This window comes from Schistocerca gregaria, chromosome 11 (genome assembly GCF_023897955.1).
Source record: "Schistocerca gregaria isolate iqSchGreg1 chromosome 11, iqSchGreg1.2, whole genome shotgun sequence".
Lineage (NCBI taxonomy): Eukaryota > Metazoa > Arthropoda > Insecta > Orthoptera > Acrididae > Schistocerca > Schistocerca gregaria.
This window is the reverse complement of record NC_064930.1, coordinates 17,695,962-17,709,213: the sequence shown is the minus strand read 5'-3', so window position 1 is coordinate 17,709,213 and position 13,252 is coordinate 17,695,962. Positions and strand designations below refer to the sequence as shown.

At 44.2% G+C, this 13,252-nt stretch overlaps 1 protein-coding gene across 2 annotated transcripts in view; it reads left to right on the top strand.

Moving 5' to 3' along the window:
- Nucleotides 1-13,252, top strand: part of LOC126295133 (zinc finger protein 708-like) — a 233,563-nt gene that overhangs the window by 189,238 nt on the left and 31,073 nt on the right. The window lies entirely within an intron of this gene.

The following is a 13,252-nucleotide window of genomic DNA, read 5'->3' as shown; positions in this document are numbered from 1 at the left end:
TAACCGCTGATAACTTGAGCGTGATTGACGTAGAACGAACGGAAGATAGCGCCACATTCAGTCGGCAGTGTTTCGATGTGCCAGTGTCGATTCGAACAGAATTCTCGTACCACAGTTGTTGAAAACGAAAGCCACGCGTTCCTAATTACGTCACTGCAACGAAATAACGCAAGTATGGGAAAACCATCAGAGTCAGCACGTGGGTCTGAGTGAGTTTCTGTGCGACGCGGCCACTGATTCCAGCAGCCGCGGCTGTCTGTAATACTGGACCGCCAGGCCGCAAGCCGAGGGCCATTTCAGTTTGCCCATCTAGCGGCTTGCATGGCTGACAGAAATTTACGTTTCAATACTTCGCGTACTTTGGCCGACTTGAAACTTCTAAAATGTTGTCGTAATGTACTCATTCAGAGGTGTAATCTGACTTGAAGGGCTTCAAAAAGTAAGAAAAGTATCACAGTTGGAAACTCGGCTTGTCGCGAGGTAACGTAACGCACTGCGCTGAAATACGCTGACGTCATTCAGCCAGTATTCCAGAACAAGAGCAGTCAACGGCTCGCAACAAACTGTAGGCAACATTTCACACACACACACACACACACACACACCTGGACTAGTTCATTTTCATGCAGTCAGCTTAGGCATCAGATACAACGTTTTAATGTATTAGTACAAACTGTATTCGCAACACAGTTCGCAGGCGGTATCCCCACATCGCATAGAAAGTATTTGCAAAATTATATGATCGTACGACACACAAACGGCAGGAGATATTACGTCTCAAACATTTAGCCGCGAGAAAAACTTGCTTTTGTTTACAAATGAGCGCAAACTGGTCAGACTGTTGAAGCCTGAATGAGAGCACTTGCCGACTTAGAACACACGTTAAGAATAATTCCAAGCCGTTTCTTAACTTCTCGCTTACATGCTCAACGTCGGATATTACACACGTTAACTCACCTGCGAAGTAACCAGTCGTGGGAAGCTGTTTTGTGCGTGGGCGTTCCGAATCCAGTAGTCCACTTGCGAATCAGAACTCGTGGCGCCATGCCGACATGCTTCTGGGGATGTAACGCAGCTCTCGCGTGCATTTCAGTATTTTACAATTTTATGCAATTACCATTGTGACGGACGAGCGCTTTCCCCGATATCCTGGTTAGAATGAGGCGAAGATTTGGTTAGTAGTTGGCGAATTCTTGAGAAGTTATCGAAATGATTGTCGTTCGATAATAAAGCGAATACGAAAGGTTTTATTTCATATTCTGTGTCGTCACGTCTCGTCTTGAGATTTGCCGATGAAAGGGAAGCGATCACACACCACAGCCTGGTGTGTCGACAAAGATAGGCATCAGAGGTCTTTGAGAAGCGTCGTGTTCTGTGCGGCTTGTTGAGCAGAAAAGTTCTCGGAATCGTGCTTCCAGTCGTATCTTATGTGACGAAAGAATGAACGCTACTGTTTATGGCACCGTCATTTATCAACTTCTTTATCTGACGTTCAAATGACACGATTAAAGTGCAGTGTAAATTTTTATGTGCAGTCTATAACGACGGCAGAATTTAGATTCAATTTGTGCCATTTCCAATGCAATAATTCGGAGAATCGAGGTAGATTTGTTAATAGTTTCCGACAGAGGACTGAATCAAGCTAGAATTACATTTGTGGAGGCATTTGCTAATTATATTTGGCTGAAGCCTATAGTAAATACTTCGTTTAGCCACGTACTGTTACGGAAGCCTTACCTGTAATAGATGGTAAGTCACTGACGTCACATTTATCGACACTTTAGCATGACAAAGTACTGAAAATGTATATCAGTTACACTGCACGTCGTCATAAAACGCAAATTTGAGTTCAAAACTATAAAATTTTCAGTTTTAACTTTGCAAACGGGTAGATCAACACAGTGACTGTCCAGTTCGCTCCCCTCATCCAGTCGCAGCACAGGACGCGCGATGTCACGGAAAACTCACTATCCTCACACAAGAGGGACAGGATGATTTGATAAGTTGCACGAATTTTACTAATAATAAGCAACCCGAAATCGGTGGTCTAAATGTTTTTCACTTCTGTGACACTGAACTGCGTACAGTGGTTTCAGTATTCATACTCACCTGTAGCGAAATATGCAACGCAATTGATGCACCGTATTAAAGCCCTGTCCAAAACGTCTCGTGTGTGGCCAGATTAGTTGTGCAGAATTGTCTGATGAACAGTAGCTGCAGCCAAAAGTTTCATAAAGATATTTAATCGCGAATGTGTGGAATCCGATTGCCCATAATGATGGAGTAAGATCACTAGTCTGGCTTAGGAAAGTGTACATTGTTTCTATGTGCTTTTAATTCGCTCCGTGTTTTGTCCATTAGCAAAATATTTGACAGTGTGGTGTCTCACACGGTACTTGGGCTGGCAGTAAACGTGACTCACGTGGAGGCGGTGTCCGGGTATCGCCATGACGCGTGGCTGTGGCCACCCTGCGTGGAAGGTAACGCTACTGTGCCACGGGGTGATAACAGTGTGAAGTTCAGATACTCGCAGAGGTCCAGTGTGGACTGTACTTTATGCATGGCAGCGAAACATTGTGTACTAGTGCGCCTATGCGGAACCGATTTACACCGGAAAGAAATTGTTTCCAATGTTGCGACCAACTAGTGGTATGAATTTTTCCATGTGTAATGGATTGGAAACGGAACGTGGGCAGGAAGGGTCAAACAAGTGAGAAAGGCAGAATGTTGAGCTTGTTATTAACCGCCACTTGCTCAGTTTGTTCAGAATAAGCGCTAGAGACATCGGCGAGATGTTGCAGAGTAACAGATTCGCACCTGGTACCCAAAATTGGAACTAATTTTTTTCGGTGCGAACGGGTTTCGCATTAACACATTGGCATATCTGCCAAGTTTCGTTGCCATACGATAATTACAGACCACACTGGACCTCGGTGAGTGGCTGCATTTTACTTGCGGCCACCCGGTGTAAGTAGGCTGTTTAGGATTTTTTATTGGTAACGCCGCCGCCATGAAGCGCTCTGTATGAAAATCACTGGCTGTGCTGTGCGCAGTCTGTGTTTAGTTTGCATTGTTGTCTGCCATTGTAGTGTTGAGTTTCGGCAGCTGGATGCTAACAGCGCGTAGCGTTGCGCAGTTGGAGGTGAGCCGCCAGCAGTGGTGGACGTGGGGGGAGAGATGGCGGAGTTTTGAAATTTGTAAGAATTGGTGTCATGAACTGATATATATATTATGACTAGTGAAGTAAATACATTGTTTGTTCTCTATTAAAATCTTTCATTTGCTAACTATGCCTATCAGTAGTTAGTGCCTTCAGTAGTTTGAATCTTTTATTTAGCTGGCAGTAGTGGCGCTCGCTGTATTGCAGTAGCTTGAGTAACGCCGCCGCGCACATGGTGGAGGTGTAACCCTCAGCTGTTTTTGAAGTTCTAGCACCTTTAAAGTGCTTCTCCTTCTGGCATGACGTTGGGAGATATGTGTCGTTACTTATTGTTGTTGCTTGACTGTTGTGCTGTTTTTTTTTTTTTTTTTTTTTTTTTTTTTAAAGAAGACAGGACAGAGAAAGGAACAGTAGAAGATGGCGGAAAAGGAACGGCCCATTGATTAGCCAGGAATACTATTACTAAGTTATAGAATAAAGGATAGTAGGAGGAATAGTTAGAGTGAGTGAAATCGAAAGGCCATTATCCTGGCCGCCTCGTCCTCGTAGCGGCGTCTTGATGATGGCAGACAGTTTTGAAGTGGTTTGGGGGGGGGGGGGGGGGGGGGAAGAGAAAGTAGTCAGAGAGTGACAGCTAGAGAAGTGGAAAGAGGAAGGGCCTGTCGTGATTAGGCCATCATTGGGGGGGACGAGTGGGTGGAAGGGGGGGGGGGGGTGGCGTGCTTGTGACTGTGAATTACATGACATGATGGTGGATGATCGATGATGTGAATTCATGGGGGGCGGAAAAGAAGGTCTGGCCATCGAGTGGTGGCCAGACGATGAACACGGGTACCCAGGGAGAGGATTAAGGGATTAGGAGAGTGACGTGTTTGTTGGTAGAAGGAATTGGCTGCAGATAGGATGCGGGTGCGAAGGAGCGGCACGTCGGCCAGGTTGTGGAGTTCTTGGGTTGGGAAGTCGAAAGGGAGGTGGAGGGCACGCCGGAGAGCCCGATTCTGGACGGTTTGGAGTCGGCGGAGGTGGGTGGGGGCAGCATTGCCCCACACCACCGCCGCATATTCAAGGATGGGACGAACAAGGGAGGTGTACAATCTAACAGCAAGGTGTGTGGGGAGTGTAGAGGTTGGATTGATGAGAGGATAGAGCAGGCAGAGCCGCCCCATTGCTTTACGACGCACGTCGTCGATGTGGGGGCGCCAGGTAAGGCGCTGGTCCAGGGTAACACCCAAGTACTTCGCAGTACGAGTCCAGGGGACTGGGGTACCAAGGACCGTCACCTGAGGGAGCCGAATGGGAATATGGCGTCGGCAGATGATAAGAGCTTGGGTCTTGGAGGGATTAAATGCCAGACGCCAGGTCCTAGCCCAATCGGTTAAGGATTCTGTAGCCCCCTGGAGCCGCTGTTGTAGACCTGCCGCACTCCGAGAACGAGAGAAGAGTGCAGTATCATCTGCGTAGAGAGCTAAATGTACCCTCGGCGCAGAGGGCAGATCGGCTGTGAAGAGGGAGTAAAGTAGCGGTCCAAGTACGCTGCCTTGTGGTACTCCTGCCCTAATGCGTCGTCGTGTAGATTTCCCATCAGGGATCCTAACATGGAAGGTGCGACCTTCCAGGTATGTGGCTATTAGCCTTACGTGAGACACTGGGAAGCCAAGGGAAAATAGTTTGTAGAGCAGCCCTTCGTGCCAGACCGAGTCAAACGCTCTGGACACGTCGAGGAGTATGGCCCCGAAGTACTCCCTACGTTCTATGGCGTCCAGTGCCTCTTCTACAAGACGCAGGAGTTGGTGGGTAGTTGCGTGTCCCTGCCTGAAGCCAAACTGCTCATCAGGGAGGACTCGTTCTCGAGCAATATGGATGAGCAGTCGTTTAAGGTACAGCCTCTCGAACACCTTGGAAATAGCTTGAGTAACGAAGATTTTTGTGAGGTAAGTGATTTGTGAAACGTATAGGTTAATGCTAGTCAGGGCCATTCTTTCGTAGGGATTTTTGGAAGTCAGATTGCGTTGCGCTAAAGATATTGTGTGTCAGTTTAAGCACAGTCGTGTACAAATTTCACTGACAGCTTTGCGGTCCATTTTGACATATACCATTTAGTAATTAGTCGGTTAAAAATCTGCAGTTGCCTCAGACTTCCGTCGTATGTTTCACTTTTCTTACAGTATCAACATTCGTTAGGTTCTGCAAATGCCTCTATTTCCAGTACAGGCGACTGTCCAAACTGGAGCAGGTCGAAGGTACCTATACCGGGCTTCGACGTTGCCCCGTGGCGTAAAGATGTGCTTTGTGGCGTCATATATGTACAAACGGATACAGGAGAAGACAGTGACGTTTACATCGGTGTTATATTATTTTTTGTTTCGTAGGTTGTAGTGGAAAAGTGATCTGTTGCATATCCCGATGTCTAGGTTAGGTTGACAGGTTACAGTATGGTTGTCAGTTAACGGAGCCAAAGAAATGGAATGTTGTAGTAACAGTAATTCTTGCTGTGGCGCGTATTTTATGCATGTTAGATTTCGAAGAGTGTTTTATGTCCGTTTTGATGTCGTCATGGATTGAAATATAGTTGGAATCAGCATGTTCAGTATTGGGCACCGTTCGTCCCTAGCGCAGAGGTACGTGTAACTTTCCGTGTGTGCGAGACGCACGCAGCCTCTGCAAGGAGAGGCATCGGTGCAGCCGGCCTCGCACGCCCCTGACACGGGGGCACTGGCCACCGCGGGAGTCTCCACACGTCTCACACGGGTACAGGCCGGGCTGCTCCGTCCACGGTTGTGTTTCGTTTGCTGTTTTACTGCGTCTTCCCGTTTTTCGTGTGCTTTCAAATTTTCCTTAACCCATTGCCCGAGTGGCCTAAAAAGTAGCAAATGGATCTGAAGAATATTGTCGTGCATACTTACGACGCTAGTTATCCGGAACATCCAGTATGGTTTCTGAATATCACGAATAATCCAGTTGAACTTTTTATTGCTAATGTTACAACGAAACGTGTTGTCCAATGCAGTGGCAACGCACATCGATTACTAATCGCCTTCTTTTAATATTGATGTTGATTCGACGCACACTATAGTGGAAATAATAGTGCACTGAAGAACGCTATTTCTCGCTACATTCTAGAAAACAAACATCATGAGAAACTGGGCCGTAGTAGAATTACAAATATTATTACTTAAGTACACGAGTCATCTAAGAGTATGATATGCAACGCTTATTTACACAAAACCATTGCCGGTTTCCGATTGTGAAGTTGTCGAGTAAATTTTCCCATGCAAATTATTACATCGTAGCTTTGTGTTCGGATACCACACTCCTAGATGGAAGGCAACAGTGAACTCGACTAGAGATTCAGTAAGCATTCAATGAAAAATAAACGACAAGCAGAATCATTTGTGAGTGGTAACGAAAATTATATGCATTATGTGTACAAGTCAGCCATATAGGAGAGGTCTATTTGCCCTTGGTATATCAGTTATTGTGGCACTTTGTGTGTTGTAATCGGAATTTCAGATAAGGGATACTATAAGTAAACTGTCTGAAAGACATGCATTACAAGTTAATGAATAGCAACACTGAGAGCAAGTTAATTAATAGCAACACGATACGTGTTAGAAAACACTATGATATACAAACTACTGAGCATTATTTTGCAGGGAGAATAAAGCCATTGGTGTATTTACTTTTCGTACTTAATTCTGCAGAGAATGAAGTTCTAGATTAAATTGTAGAATTCGAACACACGCTACCTGTTAACGACACGTGGGTCTTTGTCATTGAGAACGTCAGTCAGGGGCGAAATTGAGTTAGGTTGCACGTACGTACTTAATGTATAGTGTACTGGAAAGGAGTAACATAGGTCCGATACAAGCAAGCATATACCCGCCATTTACGTACGTAATCGTTGATTGCTTACAACAAGACTGCAGATGGTAATGTAGGCAATGTAGGTACTAGCATTGAAGTCAATACATAGTTTTGGCACTGTGTGATCAGTTAGTACAGAAGTCCTAGTACATTATGTGAATGAAATATTAAGCTCTCCAGTGATTAATTGGAGAAGCACAAAGTACTTTCATTGTTACCATTGCCAGGAGTATCCTTGGAGGCAGGTTGTGTGTGCGGATATTATCTATGTTATTCGAAGAATTTGTAAATACAGTATCGTCAACCTGTCTGACTAATAATTAAAAGAACGTTTGGTCTTACATAATATCAGCAAGCTGAATACTTAGGCAAAACCAGTGATAGTAAATACTGCACTACTTACACTTTAATCAGATACTCCCTGGACCTTCACGCCCTCTTTCTTTCGGCCGCCCAGAGTGGCCGAGCGGTTCTAGGTGCTACAGTCTTGAACCGCGCGACCGCTACGGTCGCAGGTTTGAATCCTGCCTTACGTTAGTTAGGTTTAAGTATTTCTAAGTTTTATGGGACTGATGACCACATTAGTTAAGTCCCACAGTGCTCAGAGCCTCTTTCTTTCGTCGGGGCCGGCCGCTGTGGCCGTGCGGTGCTAGGCGCTTCCGTCGGGAACTATCGGGCTGCCTCGGGCATGGCTGTTGGCTTTGTACTGAACATAAGTGCAAGGGAAAAAAACCCGTCGAAAATTTGTGATGTTCTTAGGTTAGTTAGATGTAGGTAGTTGTAAAGAGTACGGGACTCATAACCTCAGCTTGTAAGTCCCATAGTACTTAGAGCCATTTGAACCATTGTCTTTCGTCGAGTAAATTTTTCCAACTCCAAGCATTAAAGTTAACTACCAAGTCAGAGATATAATTTTAATCTACTAATTTATCAGTTTCAAACAGCTATTTCTGTATCTTATCCTAGTATGTAAATTGTGGTGTCACCGCCAGACACCACACTTGCTAGGTGGTAGCGTTTAAATCGGCCGCGGTCCGTTAGTATAGGTCGGACCCACATGTCGCCACTATCTGTGATTGCAGACAGAGCGCCGCAACACGGCAGGTCTAGTCTAGAGAGACTCCCTAGCACTCGCTCCAGCTGTACAGCCGACTTTGATAGCTATGGTTCACTGTTTACATGCACTCTCATTTGCAGAGACGACTGTTTAACATAGCCTTCAGCTACATCATTTGCTACGACCTAGCAAGGCGCGTATTCTGTTACTATAATCTGAACAGATAATATTGTGAATCATGTACCATCAAGAACGCCGTTCATCATTAATAGATTAAAGTTAAGTATGAAACTAATTATTTCCGCTTTCTGAATTCTCATTCCTTGTCATGTTCCAGACCTCACGTCAGTTTAGTTCTTCCCTATTCACGCCAGCCTGCATGAGCTTAACGCGTGCATTTCGGCCTCCCTTAGTAACACGGTGTTGGCACTAGAGATGGGCAAAACTGTTCTTTTCAGAGATCGGATCAGAACTGTTCACTCCCTGAAATGAACTAGCTCTTTTTCATGACTCACCACTCATTCACAATAGCAAATAAATAGAAGGCACATTGCCCTTTAAACTTGGTTTATTCCAGTACTATACCTGTATTTTGATCTTATTTGATCCTATTTTGAAGTAACACAGATAATGAGTAAGAATTTTGTGTTTATTGAAATTCCACGATCTTACAAAGTTTTTGATAATTGATTTATTTTGAACTATCGTGGTTTTTTGGGTGATCGGAAAATGTTGTAACTTGAGATAAACATTAAGAATATATTTGGCTGTAATGTATTAAAATTTCATTAACCTCATACAAATACATCGCAAGCCATATATTTTTAAAGTGAACATTTCCTTCCGAAGATGCCTAAAATCGCAAAATCCGTACTACAAAAAGAAAAAATATATAAATTTGACTATAAGACCAAAGTGCTGCATATAGCCTTCCACAGAATAAAACAAGGAAAATATTGGTGTATCACATTTTGCTATACGTTTATCGGTTCACTCGTAATTAAAGTGTAAATTCGAGTGACCATAATAAAAAATCCTATAATAGGAGGAGCCGTCAGGAACTTAATCTGATCAGTTTAAACAAATAAAAATAAAATAAAAACATATGATGTATACATAACATAATTATGTAGTATTCATAATGGTATTACTAAGAAGAGCAATATCCAGTAGACAAACTCCGATGCAGAGGCGCTGAGTCAATCAGGTCGAACCGCGAGCTGTACTACTGCGTGAGCTGAGACCGCAGAGACCAGAGTGACACCTGAGTAGCTTTTGCTCAACGCTCTGGCTAGAGTCGAGAACGGTGGGGTGAGCTTTGAGCGGTCGAGTTCCGAGGGTGGGGGGAGCGGTGAACAGTCACCAGTCACCCGCTCCGAGACAGATCGTCAGATCGTCCGTTCACTTGTGAGCAGCTTGTTGCAAGTAGTTCTTATGTTCTCCGCTAGGAGGCTCTCTGTCCTGTTGCTCGCATCAACAGCCCAGAGGGCAGGACGTGCGACTAACGATCGCCAACAGAGTGCGATGCTTAGTTAAGGTGCGCCAGACACTGCACGCGGCAGAGGAAGCACAGAGACAGCACGGCATTGTGAAACACAAAATCCAATGGGACACTGCACAATGCAGGCGGCCAAGGCAGAAGCAGCGCAGAGGCCGGGGCTGGCTGGTTTGTGTGGTGTGCAGTGTGCTCTGACCAGCGTAGGCCCCACTCATCTGCCCCAGCTCTCTCTCTCTCTCTCTCTCTCTCTCTCTCTGCTGTGAGGAAACGTTTGGAGCTACCGTCCTTTTTTTCTGAATCACTCCTTTTAAAGATTCAACTCTATGAATTAGTTCTGGAGCGGATCCCCCATCTCTAGTTGGTACTCCTGCCAACACTACATAACTTAGGATTGAATATTTCTTTATATCTATCGCCTATGCAAATTATTTCCTGTTTTTACTTGTTCACATATAAAAATATGCAAATGATCATTAGACGTAGATAGACGTAAAACATGCAAATTGAATCTGTGGTCGGTTACTCACTAATGCGTCTGAAAGAGAATTTCTTTCATCTTTGTAATCTCTTTCGTGTAGGGATCTTCCGAAATATTTTCCTTTGAGACCCAAAATTAATTTGGAGAAATTCTTATTTGAAACGGTAATGAAGGAGCCGATTTTTCATTGTTTTGTTAATGAATTCTTTGATGTTTATTATCTTTACAGCAGTCGGCTGTGAACGATTGGCGGAAAAGCTAAAACAACGATGGTGAATAATAACAAAAATGCGAAGAAAAGCCCATGCGCGTTCTGTGTGGCCGTGGCCTGACAGATACCTCCACATTCTCGCATACAGCGGCGAGGCGCGGATTTCTTTTTAGGATAGGAACTGCTGGGAGAGAACCCACGACCCCTTACCTTACGTCGGTCCAACACAGTCAGGATAGAGGAGCCGACACAGCGGTCAGATACTGTCGCAAGATGTGCAGACACCACACAGTAGGCCTTGAAAAAAGGTGTAATAACAGGTGTAGCAGTATCCATTCTCACAGTACGAAATGAAATACCCAGTCTTCAGGTGATGAATGCTGCAGTTTTTAGACGTCCATGGTAAACTTTATTGTGACTTTTTTCCAACGAAATATTTCCGACAGGACTGAAGAAAACTACTACGGCGTCACCTCTTGACAGTTTTGTGTGGTGATCCACAGTGATGACCTCACTGTAATTAGTTTCTTACGAGTTTCTTACTGTAATTAGTTTCTTACTGTAATTAGTTTCTTACTGTAATTAGTTTCTTACTGTAATTAGTTTCTTATTGTAATTAGTTTCTTACTGTAATTAGTTTCTCATTGTAGTTCGGTTGGCTTCTTACTGTAGTTAGTTTGTTAATGTAGTTCGGTTGGCTTCTTACTGTAGTTAGTTTGAAGCGGCAGAAGTTAAACTAAGTATTTCACCTTAAAGTAAGTGAAGTTTGCGGGGATGAATTTGTCATATAGCGATATTTTGCGCTGTTATATTGTGAGAATTAGTACTGTAAATACGAGCTTTCGAGGGATTTTTTCCCTCGCACTTTTCAGTACAAAGTCACTAAATGTGGCACCAGTGCTCCGGTAGTATAAAACTGAATACGGGACTGCTGAGTCTCTTCTGCATCGACGAATCACAGCACAGATAACAGCCGCTTACTGGGAACTGTTAAAAATGACTGGCGCAGAAACGACGTTTAGTGGAGATACTGCTGCCACAAAATAACAATTCCGGCCGTCATACTCGGCGCAACACAAGCAAAGAGACAGAAAAATGAAAGTTGCTGAATGGATACAATTCATCCAACAGGAATCTGAATCGGTAAAATGTTCTGAATGGCCATCTGATACGAATTAATTATGTTATGTACTTGCAACCTATCAGCTTCTCTGTAGTACTGAAATCAAAATAACTATGGAAAAATCAAGCGGTGACCATTTCGAGTTAAAGGTACTTGTAGTGCTATAAGTGAAAGTAGTCTTTACTCTTTAGGGATACGTACGGAACGTAAGATTTGCTTGAGACTAGACGATCGTATCCGATTTGCACATACGGTGTTGTATGGATAATTCATCAAAAGCGGAGTTCGATTGTGCCAAACATCGTTAGCGTTAAACTGCAAAGTAGGGCCTCGTGTCAAAACGTTGGATAGTCTTCCCTGTCGCTGATGAAAGAGGCTGAGCGGACTTGGGGCAAGTGGAGGACGGAACGGCTTATTCGGAATGGCACAGGAGGCGTCGACAGTGTGCTCGCTTCTCGGAGGAGAGAGAGGAAAAAAGCAGGCCGAAGCGTCGCGGCTCGCAGCGTTCGTTGCTGGCGGCTGGGAGAGGGGAAAGGGGGGGGGGGGGGCACCAGGGATCACGTGAGGTCTGCCGGCCGCGGTGGTCTCGCGGTTCTAGGCGCGCAGTCCGGAACCGTGCGACTGCTACGGTCGCAGGTTCGAATCCTGCCTCGGGCATGGATGTGTGTGATGTCCTTAGGTTAGTTAGGTTTAAGTAGTTCTAAGTTCTAGGGGACTAATGACCACAGCAGTTGAGTCCCATAGTGCTCAGAGCCATTTGAACCATTTGATCACGTGAGGTCAGAGCCGCTGCCCCGCCACTCCTGGAGCAGTCGCTCGTGAGCGTGTGTGTGTGTGTGTGTGTGTGTGTGTGTGTGTGTGTGTGTGTGTGTGTGTGTGTGTGTGCAGAGGCATAATCTCTTAAACGATAAAAAAAATGTTATGCGGTGTGTCACAGTCCCCACTTTGCTGTTTGACAATGACAGTTACCTTCCACTTATTTTTCTTAGTTGTTATGCTTGGAATTTACGTAATACATGCAATCTAATTCGTAGCATTTCGGTCGAAGAACGTAGACACTTTCTGGTTTGCGACCCGAGGACGTAAAATGCTGCATAATGTGTGGCTGACCTGTCGACATCCTTTCTGAAGCTGAAGGCAGCGCCGTGTTGTATTTCCAGTCTCGTCTGAACGCGCTCGTGGCTGCAGACACGGAACATCGCACATCCGGTGACGTACTTACGTGTATGACACATATCACGTTCTGCTCTCTGAAGTGTGGAACCCTTGCATACAAAAAAGTGTTGCAACTATTGCCGGTAGTAATATCTTGAATTCAGTATATAGAGCGGCAGAATACAGACTGCCATTGTAACTGAATAGCCTCCCAAAACAAGGTTATATCCGACAGAAGTAATTTTTTTCCAAGAAAAAGGAAAACATTATATTGCATAAATGTTTATACTTCCAAAGCCAAATTTGTAATGAAACAATTGTACTGACTTCGTCATTTGACTGACAAGCACTTACGCCACACGTAAATTAAAAAAGAAATCACTGAAAAAATAACATCTTCACAAAGAACAAGTTTTTAACTTTACACATAAGGACAATGTTGAAAACAACAACAATATAAAAAGGATTCTACTTAACCACAGTATTCAACAAAATCTTCATGTGAAATATTGTGAATACTAAATTACTATAGATCTACCAATATTTTATGTGCAGCGCAGAGCAAATTGTCACGGAAGTATTTCTTATAGTATGCATTACCCTTAGTTCATTTACAATGAAATCTGTACACTAAAATGTTACTCAACCTTCACTTCTTCATAAAATTGTTTCAGTTCCACTGGAATATAGCTATACATATCCATTA